The following is a 22,195-nucleotide window of genomic DNA, read 5'->3' as shown; positions in this document are numbered from 1 at the left end:
GATGGCATACGACTTCCAAGGCGAGGGCGGAAAAGACAGTGCAGGTTTTCCTTGGTCTCTCTTGAAATGCTTGCTTTGGGGGAAGCCAGCTACTGTGTCTTGAGGACACTCAAGCAGCCCAATGAAGAGGTCTGCAAAGTGAGAAACGGAGGCCCTTGCCAACAGCCTGCACTAACCTGCCATCCTTGTGAATGAGCCATCCTGAAAGCACATCCTCTGACCCCAGTCATCCCTTCAAGTGGCATCTTGCCTGCATCCTTGTCATCGTCAGCTCCAACTACTACTGTCGCTTGGGAACCTCCAGAACTCTCCGGGTGAAATTTGAAACTGGTCCCTGGACAAGGGCAGCAAGGAGAGCCCAAGGAAAGATTGGTAGATGGCAATTTTAACAAGCAAGGGAACTTACATATCGGGCTTATCTCAGGTGGCCGCAAGAACAGTAAATCTCAGTGCCCTCCTGTTAGAATCTGAAGAGTTTATATATAGGCTTTAATGGGGTTCGGTCCAAGGTGGTCTCAATAATACATTACTCTCTCAAGGCTGTGTCCTTGACGTGGCTCCTAGCACAGGAACAGTGGGTATGTAGAATGCACATTCCAAGGCCAGAGTAGGAGGTAAGGAGCCTCTGACTGTCCGGGCCCAGCTCAATGGTCACCTGGTGGTCATGTCCTTTCGATGACCTCCTTGAACAACCATTGACTGGGTGGCTTATAAACAACAGATATTTATTCCTCACAGCTCTGGAGGCAGAAAGTCTGAGATTGGCATGCCAGCACAGTCTGGTTCTAGTGAGAGCCCTCTTCCTCAGTTGCAACCTCTCACCATGTCCTCATCTCGCAGAGGGATTGAGGGAGCTCTCTGGGGTCTCTTTTATAAGGGCACTAATCCCATTCATGAGCACTCCACCTTTATGACCTAATTATCTCCCAGAGGCCACTCAGGTAAGGACTCTCACACTCCTTACCAAGTTTCTAGAAATCTAGGACAACTCCAAGTTTCCAATTTACAACTATCTGATGTGTGCAGTTTTCTAGAAATGTCTTCTAAAGGGGCACTTGGGTGGCTCAGTCGGTAAGCATCCGACTTCAGCTCAGGTCATAATCTCCCAGTTCGTGAGTTCGAGCCCCGCATCGGGCTCTGTGCTGACAGCTCGGAGCCTGGAGCCTCCTTCAGATTCTGTGTCTCCCTCTCTCTCTGCTCCTCCCCCAGTCACACTCTGTCTCTCTCTCAAAAATAAATACACATTAAAAAAAAAGAAAGAGGGGCGCCTGGGTGGCGCAGTCGGTTAAGCGTCCGACTTCAGCCAGGTCACGATCTCGCGGTCCGTGAGTTCGAGCCCCGCGTCAGGCTCTGGGCTGATGGCTCAGAGCCTGGAGCCTGTTTCCGATTCTGTGTCTCCCTCTCTCTCTGCCCCTCCCCCGTTCATGCTCTGTCTCTCTCTCTGTCCCAAAAATAAATAAACGTTGAAAAAAAAATTAAAAAAAAAAAAAAAGAAAGAAAAGTCTTCTAAAGACACAAAAGGCTACAACCTACCTAGGACATGATGTCAGATCCCCAGGTAATAAAACTCTGTGAAGGGGTCTCTCTCTTCTCTGATTCCTCACTCCTATACCTGCTCCATAATTCTGCTGGTTGTTTCTCAGCCCCTGCTGTGTGTCAGACTTAGCAGAAGTTCTGAGGACCCTGAAAGGAAAAACCAGGCCAAGTGCACATCATGTGCTTAGAGAACTTTCACCTCAATCTTCAACTACCCCTTGACCACATAAAGAAAAAAGAAATTAGACTTCACTGTCAGGGACCTCCCAAGGTCCCCAGGCCACCGGCCTGCCCAGGCCCTCTCTGAAGGGAGACCTCCCCAGCCTCTCAGGTCAGCCAATGAAATTGGCCTGCTGCTTCTCCAGGCCTCCATCCCCAGATCTGAGGCAGGCCTCCAGGGGCCTCTGTGTGGGACAGAGGGGCTGCTCCAGCCCTGTGTCCTGGAGGGGCGAGGCAGGGAGACCTGAACCCCTGGTCACGTCAGAGCAGTACAGTGTGGGGAGGGATTTGTGTCTGTGCAGCCCCACACCAAGGGAATCTTAATGATTCATCGAGGGCAGCAGGCTAAATAGAAAAGAGAAGCCTCTTCCTTAAAGGTCCAACCCTTATCTCTTTATTCTAAATGTTAGGACTTTGTCAGATGGAGGATCTATTACAATGGGCGGGGGGGGGGGGGGGGGGGAGGGGGGAGGAGTGGGGGAAGAAGAGGGAGCAGCAGCAGCCTGACCAACCAATGCTGTGGCCTAAATAAAGGAGGTGACCCAGAGGTGTGGGAGAGCTGCACCAGCAACCAGAACGAGGGAGTCTCTGCCCAGATTCTCTAGGACACCCCTCGGGAGCCTTTGCCCATGGCGCCTTAAGCCCTGCCTTCAGCTCTCCGTAGGGCTGGGAGTTATGCTCAGGACAATTCCCATGCCTTTCTCTAAAAGCAAATATTCTCAAGGCTCCAGGGGGCAAAGAAGGCTCTACGTCCACTCCTCAGTCCTTCCCCAATGCCCTCTTTCCAGCCACTCTGTTGCTCTCTTCTCTTCAGCTAAGCCACCCATAGAGTCTGTTTCCCAAACAAGGCTCCAGGGCTCTCCCCTGGCAGCTGGCCAGCAACTGTGGATGGTTAAATTCCTTCCATTCCTGACTTCACCTCAAGATGTTCATGACCTGGCTCTTAAGAGGGAAAACCTTTTAAGCCTCCTCGTGGTGGTAAGAGGCCATCAGTGTCTCTTCAGGGACATAATGATTTGTTTCAGAAAGAATGGATTAACTTCCACGTGTCCAAAGTAACTGGGAGGATGAGGCCCTCCCCTCTGCCTGTCTTGGCCTCTGTCATGGTGGATGCCAACTTTAATGGTGACTGTTCTAACTCACAAAAGGAAAACAGAATCCATGTCTTGAAGCCTGAATCAGCCCTAACCAGTCATGTCTCAAAACAGGCTTTGTTTTACAATATCCTGAACCTGACTCAGTGACCAGAAAGAGAGCTCAGGTGAGGCCTTCTCTGCCCTTCAGATCTCCCAGCAGAGCTTCTGGCTACAGAGAACCAGGTCTGAGTCCCCGGTGGCTTCTGGAAAAGAGAGGCTAACACTCAGTAGAAACACACTCGTAAACTTGGGCCGTCTCATCCCTCACTGTATGAACCCTGGTTTTCTGTTCCTTGTGGGCCTCCATGGATGTTCTGGTTTCTGATTCAGTAAAGGTTCATGAGAACCATCGTCTGCTTCTACATGGCAGCATAAACAGTGAGGAAACCAACAAGACAGCATTTGTGGACCAGTCCCACGCCTCATGCCATTAGACAGCCAGTCTGGTGCAGGGCTAGAAGGGCAATTGAGGTTGCTAACAACAGTCCTATCTCTATTTCTTGGCACTCTAGAACAATGCATTCGCCCTCCAGCCCAGAGAATCACTGCCCATTCTGCCAGGAGAGGTGGACATGTGTCCCGTGTGGAGTCGCCCAGTATCCGTTTGCCCACGACAACACTTCAATTTATTTCGGGGTTACTGCCACTAGCTGGCTCAGTATAGTCTGCGTGAAACGATAAATCCAGGTGTCTGGATGTCATCAGTGAACATACAGGGCCACCCACACAGCCAGTAAGAACAGCCGATGCTCTCTGTAGACTTTGAGTCCTTAGCAAGCAACCCAGGTAGAGTGTGCACTTCTCACACTGAGTGTCCTATCTCTTGTCGCTCAAGACCCCAGACCTCTACTGCAAGGGATGGGTATGGGCTTTAACAGATGTGCTAATCTGTCCCTAACATCAGGAGCACAAGGGGTACTCAGTAATCCCCCTCTCAAGGGGGCTGGACAGTGAAAATGGGAAGCTAAGTGGTAGATGAAGTGAGGGAATTGAAATAAACTTTAGAGGGACAGATCACATCTATTAGGTAGCCACTGGGACAGGGGAATTTAAATCACCAATACATGCTGACACACATGTAATAAGCCAGGGTGCCTCAGCACTGACCCAGCCTCCCCCATCAGTCACACGACCACACCGGTGATCGTACATAGAACTACAAACTGCAATAACAAAAGACCATGGGAGGTGACCTGAATGGGTGGGGGTATGGCCAAGAAAGGTAGCTAAATGGTCAAATCTTCAGTTTCGCTGACCTTTGTAGCCTCCTGAAGTGGCCTCACTTGGAAGTACTTGTGGCCTCACAGTCCCCTTTCCCCACATGGGGCCTCCCTCTTCACCCCAGGCAATCGGGAACAGAGGGCACTTCTGAGGACCTTCCCTCACTTCCCTGACGCTGCCTACCTGACAGGTTAGGAAATGCACTCATTGGGATTTCCTCCATCTTTTCACTGCCCATCGCCCCTCAACTCCATCCTCTGTCCCCAAGCTACATCGCTAAATCAACACTGTCCCTCTGGCTCAGCTAAGGGGTCCTTAACGAAGGAGAGACCTAGCCGGCGCGCTGACGGACCGGGGAACCCAGAGGCACCTGGCACGCTCACCTGCAGCGCTTTCTGTGATCAGGATCAGGGGGAGCAGTGGGCCGAGGAGCCTCCCTCACCCACACGGAAAGGGGCGGGAGGCCAGGTTCCCGACCTGTCAATCACGGCCGGGTTCGCAGCTGCGCGCTCCGCGGCCCCAGCGCACTGCTCCTCCGAGGGAGATAAACATCGAGAAATCCAATCCAGCGCGGCTTCAGAGATAAACAGATGTGCAGGCCGCTATCGGTCAGGAGATAACGCCCCCGCCCCGCCCTACGCGCCCGCCTGGGCCCTGCACCTGCCCAGGGCGACCGGGAAGCGCCTCTTGGGAGGCAGGCTGCGTCCCCCAGCCAGGAGAATTGGTCTCTCGTACCACGGGTGGGGGTGGAGTTAGAGGAGAAAGACGCTCGGTTTGTAACAAACTCTCAATAGAACCTGGGCTTTAGAACCAATTGCCAAGGTTCAAATCCTGACTCTGCCATTGTTTGACAAGCGACAGCAACTCTAGGCCTGGAAGTTCTCATCTGTACCATGGGGATAAACACTGGTACCAGCTCAGGGGCTTGGCACCACTGATGTTAAAGGAGGTTGCCCAAAGAAAGCCTCAGTAAAATAACGGGGGCCAACACTAGCCAGCCTATGATCTAGGTAAGCACCCCCGCTGCCACCACGATTTTGGGGGGCATTCAAAGGCCGCCCAGGCCTTTGAGGTGAAGGAAAGTGCTGTTGGCCACACACAAAACACCAGCTTTAAGAGAGGCATGTTTGGATCAGGTCTGGGGCTGGGATCCGCTACTTCCAGAAAGTGACAGCCCGGGGCTGACATAGCAAATGAAGACAAGTGAAAGTGACACCAAGGCAGAGGGAAAGGGGCCTGGGAGCAGAGAAGGCTGGTGTGTGAGAATGTGCAGGGTGGAGGGTGGGGGGATGGGGGGTGCCATCAAGGGAGGGCTTCTCCTTCCCTGGCACTCAAAACTCCAAAATCTCTCACTGCTGGACAGTTGGAGACTTCCTGCCCAGAGCCCTTCCATGCAACTCATTCATTTGTTCCACCCAACACCCAGGGAACATCCCTAAGGGCCACTGCCTGTGAGGAGTGAGATATGGCCCATGCCCTCAAAGTACACTTTAGGGACTGATCCGGTTCAGAGACACCCACAGACTCAAATGCCCCCAGGCTTGCCACTGAAGCCCGAACGCTCCTGTCCTTCCACAGGGCGATCATTTCTTCCTGCCCCAGCGATTGGATTAAACCGACCCCAGCTCAGGTATGAAAGGTTGGTGACTCTCTGGGACTACACCTAATGTATAATTTGATTTCTGTCACTGAGACCACCAGGCCGGAAGTTCGGCGACCACAATTCCCCCAAACGCACCGCACCCACCCCCCACCCCCCACCCAGCCTCAACAAACATGGATGGTATGTTAGGTCGCACAGTGCGGGGAAGAAGGTGAAGGAGAGAGGGGCCATTCCCGGCGGGTGCCTGCAGGCGCTCAGCCGCCCAGCGCGCCCAGGGCACATTTTGCCAGCGGTGTATGAGAGGGAAGGCCTTGGACTGGAGGCGGTGGCCACTTGGCTACATGCTGGGGACCAGCAGCTGAGTTCGCACCCACGCTGGAGTCTTTTGCTGGAGCTACTTCCTCCTCAGCTCTAAGATCCCGAAGTCTTCACACGGTCTTCGGAGGGATGAAGAAGTGCCCAAGCCTCTAAGCCCGCGAGGCCCACGTGGGCGCGCAGGACGCATGGGTTTGGGGCGAGCTAGGGACTGCACCCTCAGGCCTCAGGAGCTTCTGCTGGAGAGGTGGGAAGGAAAAGCCTGGTGCTATGCGCTCCCGGCTGCCCTTGGATTTCTGAGGGACGCGGAAGGCAGAGTCCCCGTTACCCCCAGGGGCCAGGAGGGTACACTCCCGCTCTCATCGCGGCGCAGCACGCACAAAGGGCGAGGCGACGCCGTCGTGCCTACTAGTTAAAAGCTTATCAGTCCCCTTGGAGCGGTGTGATCCCACTTTGTTGCTGAAGGGCCTGAGCGCGCCCTTTCATGCTATTGTGCCCGCCGCGATTTAGCGCGGCCTTTGTGGGCCTGAAAGGACCCGCGCCCCCTCCGGGAGCGCATTCTCGCGGCACCAGCTTCCTCGGCATCGCGGTCCCGGACGGCCCGAGGTGCTGGGGTCCCCAGAGCCACTGCACCCTCTAGTCTGTCTTCGTGCGCGGCAGCCGGGGTAGATGGCACAAACCATTGCACCAGAGGAGCCCTTATTTAGCCCCCGCTCCCACAAGGCCCTCTCTTCTTACACCCCCTCTTCCAGCCAAAGTGAAAAAATGCGTGCGGACCCTTTACCTCTACTTAGGGGCAATTGGACTGAGTTTAAAAGGCTATTGAGGCCTGGAGAGGCCGCCTCTCTCTTTATAGCTTTGTGAAATGTTTGCAGAGACATTTGCATCTGTTTGCGCTTGGGGGAAAGGCCCTGAAGGCTCAAGAGCAAGAAAGCTCGAGGATTGTTCTATGTCGCCCTCCCCCTCCTCTCTCGGATCCGTGCTGGCCGATTCGTGCACCGAGCAGAGGCATGCAAAACCCGCCCGGTTCAAAGATTGGGCGCCTAGGCTCTCGGTCCACTTTTAAACAATTGCTGTTAACAATGCAATTTTAAGCAGAAAATCGTCTAACTAGATTAAATCCACATGACATAAAAACCAGAGGGGAAAAAGTCCGCATAGGCATAGGAGTGCGGACGCCTAACAGGATAGAAAGTGTGAAATGCATGCAGAGGTGGAGCGACCGGCAGGTGCCCTGGCCTCCCTCCTGCCGGACTAGGGCTGAACTGCGTGCCTCCCTCCAGCCCCAACGCCCCTGGAGAGGAAGGGGCTCCCGGGGGCGCCGGAGCGCGAGGCTAGCCTCCCACCTTTGGCGACCCGGGGAAGGGTGCTGTGTGCCCAAAATCAAGTCCTCTGTTCGCCGCCCCCGCACCCCTGCGGGTCCGGCGACCTAGCCCAGTCTGCGCCCTACTCTCCCCAAGGGCGAGGGGCGCAGGGCAAGACTGGAGAAGACGGAACGCCCTCTCGGCTCGCGAGACTGAGCAGACAGGCTTTTTAATGGAATCGAATGAAAGTCAGGCCATAGAAAGCCCTATTGCTATGGCAGCACAGTACCCATAAAGCGACAAAGCCCAGAGCCCCTCCCTCCCTTCCTGGCCCTGCCCTGCGCTCCCCTCCCCCTGCGCTGCCTGGAGCCACGCTTGGAGCGCGCTCGGACCGGTTAATCACTGTAAAAACAAAGAGATGAAAGGCTCTCCAATTGGAGAGCTCTCGGCGGCCTCCTCCCCGGCCTGGGGGAGGGGAGGGGGCCACTTGGGCCGAGTTTCCCCGGCGTGCCCGTAAGACTCCCCTGCCCTCAGCCGGGTGGGAGCCACATCCCACCATCCCCAGGCGACGCCGCCCACACAATCTGGCGCCTCCCTAAGGGCCTGCGGAGGCTGGCGGAGGGGGACAGGCCGTCTCCCCCCACAATCCCCCTGCAGCCACAACCCCACAAAACAGAAGCACAAAGCCTCGGGCTTTATCACAGGCCTAAGGAAATGCTTGAAACTTGAAAAAAAATTACCAGCTCTGAAAAACAAAACAACCCAACTCCAGCAAAATTGAAATGAATAAACATTTTAATGTCTGTATATATAACATCGTTAATTAGTCAACTGTAAATCAACCTAACTTGTATACTCATAGAAAAAATTAAATTTAACATGGGATCTGGGAGTATTTTTATATCTTTTTTTTAACTTTTAAAAAATTTATTATTATTATTATTTTTTATTTTTTTTATTTTGAGAGAGACAGATAATGGTGAGAATCCCAAGCAGGCTCCACGCTGCCAGAGGAGAGCTGAACCCCGAGCTCAAACCCACATCCATGAGATCATGACCTGAGCCAAAATCAAGAGTCTGAGGCTCAACGGACTGAGCCACCCAGACACCCGTATTTTTATATCTTGATATGATGTAGGGTGCAGCTCCGGAAGTTTTTAAAAGTTTAAAATTTTCCTTGTAAACTTCAACTGGGAGCCAGGCAGGTAGAATCCAAAGGCAGCAGGTAGGTGCCTAGTGTATGTATGTTCTGTGATTGCTTTATTGGGGTTCCTGGCCCTGCCTTGCACCCACCTCACCCTTACCCTCATCCTCTCAGGCATAGTGACTGGCCCCCCAGTGAGCCAGACACCCTGAGATGGGAAGCAGAGAAAGGACCTGTCTGGTCACTCACCCTGTCAAAGGCCACGCAAAGATGGGCCTGTGGGTTTTGTCTGGGGCTCTGTCTTTCCCAGTTCTGAGTGTCTGTCCACTAAGAGAATGGGGCAGTAGGAGGGAGAGGGGCACAGAGGGGCTAGTTTGCAGGGTATCAGGATCCAGGGCTCCAGGGGGAAGTAGCCTTCCCACAGACTGACTCTGAAGTATGAGAAGACCAGTGGGCTCCTGGAGGGATGAGGAAGACTGGCACTGGCCTTGGAGCACTGCCTCTAGGGATGCTTTTCAGTAACTCGCTAGAGCCGCTTGGAGATTTTTTTTTTTTTTTTTACGCTGTAAGTCTAGGACTACCACAGCTTACAGTCTCACCTAAACCAAGTGTCATCTAGTCCCCCTTCCTATGTTATCACATCCTCCAAGGGAAAAAGAGCACCTACCCACCCCCGGACCCCAACACACATATATCACCCAACCTGATTCACTTCCTTAAGTCTCCTCATTTAGCATCTAGAGCCCTCAGATATTTCCGAGGTCAAAAATAACACTAAGAAAAATCTTGTCTAAATAAAAAAAAAAAAAATCTCTTCCCTTTTCTGGGACTCAGCATCCACATAATAGTAGTAAGAGATTCCTGAAAAGCTCTGAGGGCAGAGGCATGGGCAAGAAAGGCCCAGCCCTGGCCTGAGTGAGGCTCTTTTGATGTTCCTGGGCCTGAGGGTGCCTAGTGGTGGCATTAGCTTCATTTCACACACTGACAGAGGGCTTGTCTGAGGTCGCCCAGGGTGAGACAGCTTTGCCACCCCAGTTCTTACCCGCACCATTTTTTCCTGTCTGTCCTGGCACAGCCACCTTACTAGGGCCCCCAGCCTGTTCTAGGGGATCACTGAGGCAAGGTCCCCAGCCTGTTCTAGGGGGATCACTGAGGCAAGGTCCCCAGTGATAAAAAGGCTAGAGAGGGAACTGTCTCTCTCCGTGAGCTTTGCTCCCAGCCTAAGCCTTCTCCTTCAATGAGCCAGAGGTTTCTCTTCCCTTTTGCCTCTCCAGGGACGGCCATCTGTTCCATCACTGCCATATCCATCACTGCTGTGGAGGGGGGTGATGAGCCCCCCTGGGAGAGGGAAGAATTGGGAAGCTGCTCAGTCCAGCCATTCGACCCACTGTCTTTGGTCCGTGCCTGGGCCTTGCTGAGTTGCTGAGTCTCAGGGACCTTCTCTGTGTCCTCAGCTCGATGGAGCCAGGAACCAGGCCATCAGAGCAACATCTCCTTTGACTTTAAACTCTTCTGTTTTCACATCTCCTATTTTCTATCCTGAGGATACAGGCTTTCCTCACCCCCTCCTACCCTTCTTCATAGAAGAACATAATAAGGTAGTAGGGGCACAGCCTTCTGACTCTTTTGGTGCATCATGCCCAGGGCCAAGGCCAGGGCAAGCCTAGCTATGGAGCAGCTACACCCCTTCTAGGCTCCTGCCCCAGGCCCAGGACCAGAGAAGCCTCAATGCCCCTTCTCTGAGGGAAGGCAGAGTGGGCTCCCTTCTCTGTCCCCTCCCCCACAAGTCCAGGGTGACTCTGGGACTTCTGTTTTCTTCTTCTCTCCCCAACCCCAAACCACTTTCTGAAACAGCTGAAGGTGGTAGGGGCCCATCTAGTAGTTGGGGGAGCTTTTGTTTAAAAACTCAGACTCTGACTGCTGGTGGGAATGCAAACTGGTGCAGCCACTCTGGAAAACAGTATGGAGGTTCCTCAAAATATTAAAAATAGAACTACCCTACGACCCAGCAATTGTACTACTAGGTATTTATCCAAGGTATGCAGGTGTGCTGTTTTGAAGGGACGCATGCACCCCAATGTTTACAGCAGCGCTATCGGCAATAGCTAAAGTATGGAAAGAGCCCAAATGTCCATCGATGGGTGAATGGATAAAGAAGACGTGGTATATATATACAATGGAATATTACTCGGCAATCGAAAAGAATGACATCTTGTCATTTGCAACTACGTGGATGGAAATGGAGTGTATTATGCTAAGCAAAATAAGTCAGTCAGAGAAAGACAAATATCCTATGACTTCACTCATATGTGGAATTTAAGGTACCAAACAGATGAACTTAAGGGAAGGGAAGCAAAAAGAATATAAAAACAAGAAGGGGATAAAACATAAGAGACTCTTAAATATCAAGAACAAACTGAGGGTGGCTGGAAGGGTTGTGGGTGGGGAATGGGTTAAACGGGCAAGGGTCATCATGGAGGACATTTGTTGGGATGAGCACTGGGTGTTAATATGTAGGGGATGAACCACTGGATTCTACTCCTGAAATCGTGACTGCACTATGTCCTAACTAACTTGGATGTAAATTTTTTAAAAATAAATTTTAAAAAACCCCAGGCTCTGAATCCAGGATGGGCTTAAAACCAGCTCCACCCCGAAGCCGTATAGGGCTGATTGTAAAATGGGGAGAGTAGGAGCACCCCTCCATGGGGCTGCTGATAGGGAAAAATGCCGTAAGAACTAGAAACGGGCATCTGCAGTGGGAGCAGCCACTCCACAAGGAGTGGATGAGGTGGATCCTCATCCACCAGCGGGACTTTCATCCCTTCTCCACCCTGGGCTGCAAAGAGACTCCCCCAGGAACTTCGAACATCAAGCAGAGTATCCAATCCTTTCTTCTCCTTGTTATTGTTCCTGCCTTGTCATTTATCGAGCACTCATCATGGCGCTCAATAAGTGACACTGCCTTAACACCTGGCTTTGTAGATGGAAAGCCCACCCAGAAGCACAGAAAGGTTGATGACCTGCCAGATTTCACAGCCAGTGATGGAGCCTGAATTGATCCTCGTACCTCCTGGCTCCAGGGCCATGCTTATGAAACCCCAGTGGGCCCCTGGTTGTTCCTCTGTCCACATCTGCTGTCCTTTCCTTAGACCAGCTGCCTCTCTCTGACCCACCAAGACAGGAAAGGGCAGTCCTGGAAGAGCCTGTGGCCTTGGCCCCAGATCCCTGAAGGGGAGGTTTGAGGACTCCTGTGAATGAGAACAGAAAGCCCCCTGAGGGGGGAAGGGCAAGCTGAGCAATTTGTCTCCCCTCCCTTTCTTTCTCCATCATACTACCCACAACACTCAGTGTGCCTCTTCCACGAGAGCTCTGAAACCCTGGGCTGCACAGCGGGCGTGGGTGCCACCATCCTGACAGTTTCCCATTGGCACTGTACCTGACTGGTCAGAGGCAAGCAGGTGGAAGAATATCCCACCGCCCCTTCTGGAAGGACCCTGCTGTGTTGGCAGGACAAATCAACCCCCTCAAGCCTTGATCTCACCCCACTGATGGGGCCTGCTGGACTCCAGCCCTTGTGAATCAGAGCCATCTAGATGGGCAGATGCGAGAGGCTGATGCACAGCTTGGGGTTCGTCCCCCCTCACTGCTCCATTATAGACCAGCGGGGCCTGCCCTCATCCCCAACGTTTCCAGAAAAAACACCTTGCAGCTTGCTGGCCATCTTCCATGTTAACCACCGTGTCTAGCCTAACCTCCTCTCACTGCCCAAGAGCAGAAATATATTTCAGAGCTCAAATGGACCAAGACAATGAGCCATCTGCCTTTGGTAACCAATCAAATCCAAGGTCCTAACTGGAAAGATGGGGAAACAGAGGCCCAGAGAGACAGTGACTTACCCTCATCAGAACCAGTTCAGTAATTAGAAACTGGGGGAAGAGAGCGTCCAAGCCAGGAAGATGGTGTATTTCCTTAGTAAATGAATCGACATTCCCTGCAAGCCTACCTCTGCTCTAGGGTTTAGGAAAATACCTGGAGGTACTTGTCTCATGGCTGATGGGTGACCTTCAGGGGTGAAAGCTTAACCCCTCTTAACCTTTGATCTCTGGCCATCAGTCCCCTCTTGGCCCCAACTCCATCTCCCGGGCTGAGTGAGTACAAATCCAGCATCAGTCTGTGTAGAGGCCACCTGGGGGGACAGCGAGGCCAAAAGGCCTGGCAAGCACAGAGCCCCTTTAAGCGGATCAGCCTTTCCTCAGCGAAGGGAACCCTGGAGGGAGCAGGGTTGCCGCCTGGCAGCATAATTGCTGCAGGAGGGAAGAGCTGGGCTAGGCCCAGCTCCTGGCTCCCACAAGGGCCCCTCTGTCCACATTCCCCGGACCGAATACCATGCCTGGGATGTGCAAATGCTCTCGGGACTTGGGGGAAGCATCCAGGGTTGAAAACCCCACAGCCCTATCTAGAGCAGGCTCCGCAGGAAAGCTTGAGGCTGGAGGGGATGTTAGCCTACTTCAAAGAACAAATAGCTTTCAAGGGCTCTCTGGAGCACCTACTTCTTTGCAAACTCTTGTTATGCTAATGAAAGATCCTTCTTCCCTGTTCACTGGAGCACATCTCCAAAAGACCTCCTTCTAGCTACTGTGTGTCTGTGTGCCTTTGTGTGCAAGTGTCTGAGTCAAACACAGGTTCCAGAAAAGGCCTAGGGCTTCACTGTACACCCCGCCAGCGTGTGATGTGACTGGAAAGGACATGTCACCAACATCCCACCTATTTAGAAATCGCTTCAAAGAGACCTACCCCTTCCCGGAGCACCACTGAGCTTTGGGCAGCCAGCCAGGGGAAAAAAATGTCCAGGCTGCACAGGAGATGTCACCTAGCTGTGCCCAGGACCTCAGTGGATCACAGTGGTGAGTCCCTGATTCCCGTCTTGGCTCTGCACTCACATGGCAGGTTCCCGAACCCCCTTCTGAGACTGACAGTGTCTGTCAAATGGTGAGGATTCTCCTCGAGGCCAGGAGCTTTGGAAAGCATTTGGCACAGGGCCTGCACACAGCAAGCAGGCAAACCCTCAGGGTGTCGTCTCCACGTGGTGAGTCTTGCTCTGTTCCTTGGCTCAGCGCTCGGCGCTTAGGAAGAACCCAGGACGGGCAGGTTTGGATGAAAACTTTGGAAAGGAGGCCCCTGGGTAAGTCCTGGATGTGTGGCTGGCACTCGGTGACCAAGTTGGGTAAGAGCTCAGGCATGCTTCATAGATTGCCTTTTCAGAAAAGCTTGACTGGAGGTTTTCATCTGAACAGAAGACTGAATAGGAGTAACTTCCCAGAAAGCGTAAAGGTGCAGGATAGATTCCTCACTTCCATCAGAATCAGCCAGGGGTCTGCTCCTTACCATATGGGCCTGTGGGTGCTCTGGACTGAACGCCCCTCCCCATTCATATGTTAAAACGCTAACTTCCAAGGTGGCTGTATTTGGAGATAGGGCTTTTCGGAGGTAATTAAGGTTAAAGGAGGTCATAAGAGTGGGAAGCTAATCCGACAGGATTGGTAGCCTTAGAAAAAGAATAACAGAAAGGGACCTCTCTCTCCCTCTGCGACATGATGAGTGACATACTGAGAAGGTGGCCATCTGTAAGCCAGCAAGGGAGCTCTCGCCAGAAGCTGACCATGACAGCCCTGATCCTGGGTCTCCAGCTTCCCAAACTTCTATTGTTTAACTTCTCCCATCCGTGGTATTTCGTTACGGCAGCCTGAGTTGACTAATGTACTCGGCCTCTTCCTACCTTATTCTCCTTATCTGTAAATGGGGATAATAATAATACCTTCCTCATGGGGTTGTCAGACACATTAAGGGAGCTGAGCCCAGGGCCATGCAACAGAGTAAAGGCTCAATAAATGTCGTCGATCGATATCACGGTCATCCTTCCATGATGATATGCATCTCACCCCCTACAACCATGATAGGAGGTGACAGTCCAGATGCAGACCCTGAATGACATAGCAGTCTAGAAAAGCAAGACCTCTCGGGCCTCTCCTGGGGTCAAAAATGGTTTCCTGGAAGAGGAGAACTTTGAAACACATGTTGCTAGTGGCTTTGTTGGCCCACCCCCCTCCCCTGCTCTTAGGGGCAGGGAGGGATCAGGCTGGAATAAGGTTTAAGTAGTCAGCAGGAGGAAACAGCTGTAATGTGGGGCTCACCTGTGCCTCGTCCCCCACCCCCATCCCTTACCTCAACCCATTCTGGGGCCATGCAGGGGCAGGATGCTCACACAGAGCGAGGAGAGGGCTGTTGCCTTGGGGAAGAGAAAGCCCTCAAGAGCAGGCCACTGATCTCAAAGGGAAATAATGGGATTTTCTGGGATTCACATTGATCCCCAAAGGAGAAAAGCTTCTGTTTGCCTTTTTTAAGCCGCCAAACAAGGAACTAAAGCCTCTTTCAGCCCTGAGTCAGGGCTGTCCTTTCTGAAGTCCTTATTATCCCTGGGGCACTGGGAGAACAGGCCCCAGCGCTGGGCCCTCCACACAGGGAGGTTTCCGCCGGGCAGAGGCCTGCCTGGTTTCCTAGCGACCCATACCCCACCGGACCGCAGGCGCTGGCACCTTGACCCACAGTTCTTGACTGTGGCCTAGCGAGGGCCTGGCTCCTCTCCTTGATCGGCCCGGGGATGTGTTTCCCCACCCAGGAGGATGAACACAAGAAGCAATAGCTCTCCACGCCCCCGGATACCACACACACATCCCTCACCCCAGCTGACCGACAAGGATGTCAACCATGATAATAGTCACCGTAAGAGAGAGGCTAGTTCTTGAGCAGTGTGATTTTCCAGGCTCCATCCTCTTTTCCATGTGGCCTTCCCTCTGGAGACCCTGACACCTGGTGGGACAATCAGCCCTCACCCCCAAAGACCTGCTCATAGCTCTAGGCCCACCAGCCACCTTCACCTCTTGACACTTGAGTTTTGCTCCTCTCATAGCCACACTCTACATGTGATCATCCTTCACCACTACTCCTTCCCCTTCTGCAACTACACACACACACACACACACACACACACACACACACACACACACACACACATCACTAACAACCCTTAACTCAGTCTCCGGCCTTCTCTCTGTCCAGCTTTTAGACCCTCTGTTCCTTGGACACTCCTCCACCCCACCTGCTCTCCTCACTCCTGGCCAACTTCCTCAAACTCAAGAAAGGAAACCCCTCTTCTCTTTCCTGCTGCACCTTGGCCTTCCTCCATCCACCGGTCACCCAGCTCAGAGGCCTAAGAGGCTCTCTCCTTTACTCGTACTTCCTCTCCTGCTTCATCTTCTCCTACAGATTTGACTTCTGGAATATTTCAGTTTAGAAACTGAACTACAGTTCAGTTCTATAGTTTAGACTATACACTACACTTGGAGATAAAGCCAAATCCCTTTTTGAGGTGCACAGGGCACACACCTAAGGCTTGCCTGTCTTTCCAGCATCAGCTCTGGACGCTGACCCCTGTCAACACGGGTACATGTATTTATGCACACACACACCCCTGTGCACACATAACATTGTCATGCTGCCATATGTCAACCCTATGCTCTGCTCACATGGTCCCCTCTGTCTGGAATGTCCTTCCCCTCTTCTGCAAATAGCCTGCTCCAGTTCATCTTTTAAGATACTTAAGGGCCACCTCCTCCAAGGAACCTCCCCTAATTCCTACTGCCACCACCACCTGTGTCTGTGACAGAGAGATGGCTGATTGTCTTTTCTTCTCCCATGGTAAATGGCCAAGAGAAAAACTACACTTCCCAGCCTCCATTACAGCTAGATGTGGTCAGGTGGCTAAGTTCTGGCCAATGGACTATAAGCAAAAGTGGCATGTGGCAGCCATCAGGGACCTTTTCTAGGACAGAGCTGAAGTTGTGCCCTTTGCCTCTTCATCTCTTCCTCCACCTTGCCCCCCGCAACACTGCCACCATCTTGGATGATGAGATGTAGGTCCCAGGCTAGGAATGGAAGGGACCTGATTCATGAGGGTTTCATGAAGTAGAGCTGTCATGTTAGGCATGGACAGAAAATCCAGAGAGAAAAATAAACCTTTAGGCTGTATAAGCAACTCTTGCTTCGGGTCACTCCAAAGAGCATCTTTCCATGGTGCCCTCTCTAAATGGCAGGTGTATTGAGAACATCCTATTGTGATACAGTCACTTTTTGTGGATCTGCCCCCTAGAGAGTGAGCTGCCTGAGGCTAGGGGTGTATCTAACTCAACACTGCCCCCTCCATCTGGGAGCACTGTAGGCACTCAGTAGTCAATGGAGAAACAAATGGTTGCTTGCTGAGTAGACACAAAGATTTGGAATGAAAGACTTGCCTGGGGAGGATAAGTGTTAAGTGCGGTAGCATGCACAAACTGTCCCAGACTCGATTGTGTACTAGCTCAGATCTGCACACTGGCCTTGCTTTCTAGTTTGCATTGTTCCAATGGCTGTTTCTGGTCCCTCCTGTCACTTACAGCATGACCATCCCGTTTGCCAAGGGACTTCCCACACAGGCACACCAACCAGCTCATTCCCCCAGGCCTGTGAAGCTGAAGGCTATACAGGTGGGTGGACATGCTGGGGCACGCTTGGAAGCCAACACTGCTGTCTCAGAACCTGGTTTCTCTGTGACTGCTGCAGGGCTAGGTGGCACAGCCTAGAAGGGCAGGGGAATCGGCACCCTGTGGAGGTGAACTTTGGCCAACGAGAGACAGAAGCCAATCAAGTTTTCTCTCTGCCTCCTCCGGACTGTTTGGAGTTACAGTCACCTCATACAGCCTCTGAAGATGTCCACAGACAGCAATCCGCTATGCTGGAAGCCACACAATGGCCAGCTCTCCCTTATATTTGTTTCTCTCCTTGCCTCTCTCATTCCCTTTCCCCTTATTCCTGCTTCCCTGGGATTGAATTCCCAATAAAATGTTACCACTTGAATTTTGTGCTCTATTTTGTTAAAGAAGACCCAAGGGTATCATGTTCAGGGGACAGTGAGGGATCTGGTGTGGTCAGAAAGCAGGGAGTGATATGACATGACTGGTGAAGTCAGCTGGTGGTGGATGGGATGCCCAAGAAAGATTGAATGCCAGGCCAGGAGTCTTCTCTTGAAGCCACTTGGGCACCATGAGAACTGTGAGAGCTATCATTGGGTAGATGCCTACATTTTCCCTGCCACAAACTGGCCAAAAGCTTCCCTTACCTCCTCCCCTGCCATGAACCCAAGGGCTTCTGTGATGCTCAAATATTGGCAGAGAAGATTCTATATGCTGCAAATGAGCCTTCCCTTTGACCCACCATTGCACTTCTAATAAAATATGTTCTAGGTCTACTGTCATGTGTACAGTTGAAAAGTTTCAACTACAAAGTTGAAAGTGTAAGTGACTCAAGTCAGGCCAATTAGACTCCTTTCCAGGACTTTGCCAGAATTAACAAGAAATTAACACCCTCCTTTTGGCTTAACTGGGAGGATGTGAGCCTGGAGTAGATCTTGCCTTTGCTTGTGGAGAGACTGAGAACAAAGCCAGACAGAGAGGAGCAAAGCCAATAAATGAGAGAGAGAGAGAGAGAGAGAGAGAGAGAGCGCTAAAGCCATCGTATGAGCATGATTGCACGGACATGGAAGTTGTAGCCAGACTTATGCCACATGAACCAATGAATTATTCTTCAATGAAGCCAGTTTACATTAGGTTCCTAACATTTGCAGATGAAAATGCACTCATCACTACAGTAAATGAGGATATGGCAGTGTTGTTTTAATAGCAAAAATGTGGCACTATCTAAATACTCATCGCAGTACTTACTTAAGTAAACGGAACTATTTGTTCATAATGGAACTACGTAGCCATCACAAAGGACCTTATCTTTGCCCACATGGAAAGACATGCATGCTATATCATTAAGTGAAAAAGATGAGGTGTAGAATAGTGTACATGGTATTTCCCAATAAGTGTGTGATTTTTATTTTTATTTTTTAACATTTACTTATTTTTGAAAGACAGAATGGGAGCAGGGGAGGAGGGGCAGAGAGAGAGAGGGAGACACAGAATCCAAAGCAGGCTCCAGGCTCTGAGCTGTCAGCACAGAGCCCGACGTGGGGCTCAAACCCACAAATTGTGAGATCATGACCTGAGCCGAAGTTGGACACCTAACTGACTGAGCCACCCAGGCGCCCCATAAGTTTGTGACTTTTTAAAGGAGGCACACGCATATGCAAGTACAGTCACATTTACACGCACATTTGTTTGAATTTACATAAAATTTTCTGGAAGTCGCACGCACAACACTTTGTTGCTAAACCTACCTTTTATGTATGTGCATTTGGCGTGTGTTCAGTAAATGCATTATTCTGAGAGCTCCACGTGTTTTATCTCATTTTATTCTCACAACATTCCAGTGGGATTGGTACTGTTATTCGTCCTATTTTATAGCTGGGGAAACTGAGGCACACAGAGCTTTGCACATAGACCAAAGTTAAAGAGATAGTAAGTGGCCTTTAACTGGCTCAGAGTGCTGCTTACCTCTAGGCGGTGGGCATACAGGTCAGAACAGGCCCTTCACCTTTTTACACTCTTCCCTTCCACACTGCTTGTTTGGTCCCAAAAGTCACATATGTGCAGGGCAAAATAATGGAAGAAGAGCTTGGAAAGGACTTTGGGGAGTCCCTCTGCATGGTGCACCGGCCGGAGCAGTTAGAACAAGGTGGCTTGGCTGCAGGAAACCTCTGTGACTCAGACGGGAATCTGAGGGTCCCCCTTGGACCTTGAAGCTGTCTGTGCTAGGCCTGACCTCATGGGCTGCCCACTGTCCCCCTGTCGAAGTGGGTGGAGCCTGCTGACCATCACCCAGCCTCCAAGAGGTCTCCAGTCCCCAGGTCCCAGGAGTTAGAGGGCATCTGAGGCTCAGCTGAGAGTAAGGCAGCACCACCAGTCCTATGAATGACATGGCCTCAGATGTCCAGCAGTGTATCTTCCAAACAGGCGCTTAACCCCCAAGTCTCACCCCCAAGGCTATGCTCTTTGTGGAGGGATGAAAGGCTCCCTGGAGGCCACTACAGTGCTGCAGTGACCTTGTGGCTCCAGAAGGAAGACCTGGCCTTGCAGGGAGTGGCCGGCTCTGTTCATGTTGCATTTGGACCCCAGGCTGCCTTGCTGGGTGCTGTGAGCCAGGCTGGTCTTGGGATTCACTCTGAGCCCAGAGCTCTACTGTGTGCGGTGTGGATGATCAGCCCTGTGAGGGCTCGGGTGGTTACCACCGGGTGGGAAGTCTTCCACAGACCTCCATTAACCCTTTCAGTGCAGGATTAGCCTGAGCTGCCCCCCTCCACCCCCAGATGCTTCCATCCCTCTCCCTCAGTGGCAACGTTTACTGCCCCACCCCAGGCCACCTGCAGCCCCAACTTGATGTGACTCCTGAACACCTGGAAGCCCCAACCTGCTGATCCCATTACATGCCTTCCTAGGAAGCCCAGTGTGGTCGGGCTGAGAACCCAGGTTTGGGTTCAAATCCTAGCTCGATCACTCTGCATGCATTTGTTCATTAAGGATTAATTGGGTACCTGCTCTGTGCCAGGCACTGTGCTAGGACCTGGAGATAAAGCAGTGATAGAGAAGTGAGAAAGAGCAACACAGGCCTTACCTCCATGGAGCTTAGAGTCTGGTGGGGAGACAGAGTTTTAAGAAACTGTTCACGTGGATTTTTCTGTGAATGTCTTACTAGTACAAAGGTCACAGAGTGAAGATACCAGCGCGGAGACTGCTGCGGGTGGGGGACTCTGACCGGGTCAAGGGGACAGCTACTAAGAGGAAGCTCAGTTGGGAAGAGAGTGCAAAAGATGTTCTGCTCAGTAGGAATGGCATGTGCAAAGACCCTGTGGTTGGGGAAGAGTGCCTCCGATGAAGGAAGCAACTCACACAGGCCTCAACTCAGGGGCAGGTAGGACAGGGGCTGTTGCTATTTTGCAAACAAGGAAACAGGCCAGGAAGGTGAAGTCACTTATTCAGAGTCACTTAGCTGGTAAGTTGCCAGGGCAGGCTGTGAGCCCAGACTACTTCCTTCCAGAGCCAACAACCACTGAGCCAGATTCACACCAGCAACAAGGGCAGATATCCAGGGACAGGCAGAGAGCCCAAGAGGGAAAGGAGCAGGGGACACAAGGACCCGGCCCACCCCAGAGCTGCCTGTCCTGGCCTTCCCAAGGCTTGATTATCCAGCTGTCCTATGTGCCTGGGCACATGTCTCCTTTCAGTTTCTTCTCTCCCCAAGCCCATCTCATTCTGCAGTAAGTCCTGTTCCTGACAACCTGACAGAACAGAAGGCTTCTCAGAGGAGGTATCAGTGATGCTGAGCCTTGAAGGATGGACGAGAATCAGCAAGGGCATTCCAGGCAGAGGCACATCAGATCAAAGGGCTGGAGGCTGGAATGGAACTTCCCAGCCTGGGTGGGGATTGAGAGCAGCCCGACTCAGCAAGGATGAAGGGGGGGGGCAGGAGAGGGGGACATTGGGAGATGCTCTTGGGCCAGTTTCTGGGAGGCCTTGGGCATCAGGCTGAAGAGCTGATTGTTTATCCTGTAGACAATGGTGTGTGAGTGCAAGACCCACAGGATAAAGATGACTCTTTATCATAGAGATGGACCTGGGGATCGGGGGAGCAGAAACCAGGTCAATGCCTGGGAGGCCCGTTGGGGCAGGTGTTTGCCTGGCGGCTGGTGGGCAGACGAGACAGGTGCAGAAGGCTTTGGCCCTGGCCTGCCCCCCTCTCCGCAAAGGCAGCTCCAAGGCCTGATTCTGGCCCAGCTATCTCCCCTGCTGATGGCTTGTGCCCCTCTCTCGCCCCAGCACAGCTAATCAGCTTAGGATGGCGGCAAATGAAGGCTCCAGAACTGCAGGGCCCTCGCTCTTGCAGCTACAAATTAACACTTCAATTAAAAGCCAGCCAAGCCAGACCTGACATCAACACTCTCACTGGGTGAGGATTTAATTAAGACATGGTGGGGAGGTGGCGACCTCGGAAGGCCTCACCTTGAGCTGCCCATCTTGGTCACTCTATTGTTTCCAGCTCAGACCATGAGATTGAGACCACAGAGCACACTGGAAGCAGCAGGGTTTGTCGAGGTGCAACAGAATTCCCTTTAAAGGGGAGGGAGAGCGCTTTGTCAAAAACATCCATTCACGGACCCTATCCCAGTGCTTCTGAACCACCTCTCAGAGATGGGCCCAGGGGCTTGTATTTTTATACATGCCAGGTTAGGGGCGGCAGGAGGGGTTTCATGGCCATGAACATTTGAGAACTACTGCTCTGGTAGGTTGTAAAAGCAGTGTGGTGGATCAGCATTGTAAACAATGGAACAGAATGTTAGAATAGGAAATACCAGAGGGCGTTGCCTAGACTCAGGGGAAGTATTATTTTGTGAAACTTTTGCTTTAGTTATACATCTATGTGTGTATATTGGATTGCTATGAAAAAAGTATGTATGTGTGTGTGTATATATATGTGTATATATATATATATATATATATATATATATATATATATATATTACTATGGACTTCAGTAAAAAGAAAGTTTAGAAAACCCCATACCCACTCTTCAGCAACAAAGAGAGGCTCTAGGCACACAGCTCATAGATGTGCCCAGCAGTGAAACATTACCATAGCTGTTCCTCCAAGCCTACTGATGGGAAAACATCACGCCCGCTAGCAGC

The sequence above is a fragment of the Lynx rufus genome, unplaced genomic scaffold (genome assembly GCF_022079265.1).
Source record: "Lynx rufus isolate CCGP_SWC_20201006 ecotype Redwood Valley unplaced genomic scaffold, mLynRuf1.p SCAF_1, whole genome shotgun sequence".
Classification (NCBI taxonomy): Eukaryota; Metazoa; Chordata; class Mammalia; order Carnivora; family Felidae; genus Lynx; species Lynx rufus.
Note: the sequence above shows the minus strand (reverse complement) of the source record.